At 69.0% G+C, this 364-nt stretch overlaps 1 protein-coding gene across 1 annotated transcript in view; it reads right to left on the bottom strand.

Moving 5' to 3' along the window:
• LOC104999177 (lymphocyte-specific protein 1-like) overlaps positions 1–364 on the bottom strand; it is a 14,295-nt gene that overhangs the window by 8,232 nt on the left and 5,699 nt on the right. The gene's annotated exons all lie outside the window — the stretch shown is intronic.

Below are 364 nucleotides of genomic sequence, written 5' to 3'. Positions count from 1 at the left end.
CTGCCCCCCCAGGGCCCCGGCGGACACTGCCCCTCCCTGGGCCTCCTAAGGTCCTCTCCCGCCCTGACATGCTCTGGTTCTGAGTTCTCTGCCACAGGAGCTGGTGAGTCCAGGAAGGTGCTGCTCCATCCCACGGTCCCCAGCCCCACCACCTTCTAGGGCTGCAGGGGCTGTTGTCTGCAGGCGGGGTGATGGCTCCCTCTGGGCCGTCCCGTGAGGCCCACAGGGCATGCGGACAGCAGAGAAAGAATCAGCCCGGGGCCAGAGTGCCACCCAGACCTGTGGGAGCCCCCACACCTGTGCCTCTGCCTCCTTGGTCTCCGCCAGCCCTGGGCTGCCCTGCATGGGCTCCTGGGGCCCGCTG

This window comes from Bison bison, unplaced genomic scaffold (genome assembly GCF_000754665.1).
Source record: "Bison bison bison isolate TAMUID 2011002044 unplaced genomic scaffold, Bison_UMD1.0 scf7180017853454, whole genome shotgun sequence".
Lineage (NCBI taxonomy): Eukaryota > Metazoa > Chordata > Mammalia > Artiodactyla > Bovidae > Bison > Bison bison.
Note: the sequence above shows the minus strand (reverse complement) of the source record. Positions and strands in the feature narration are given on the sequence as shown.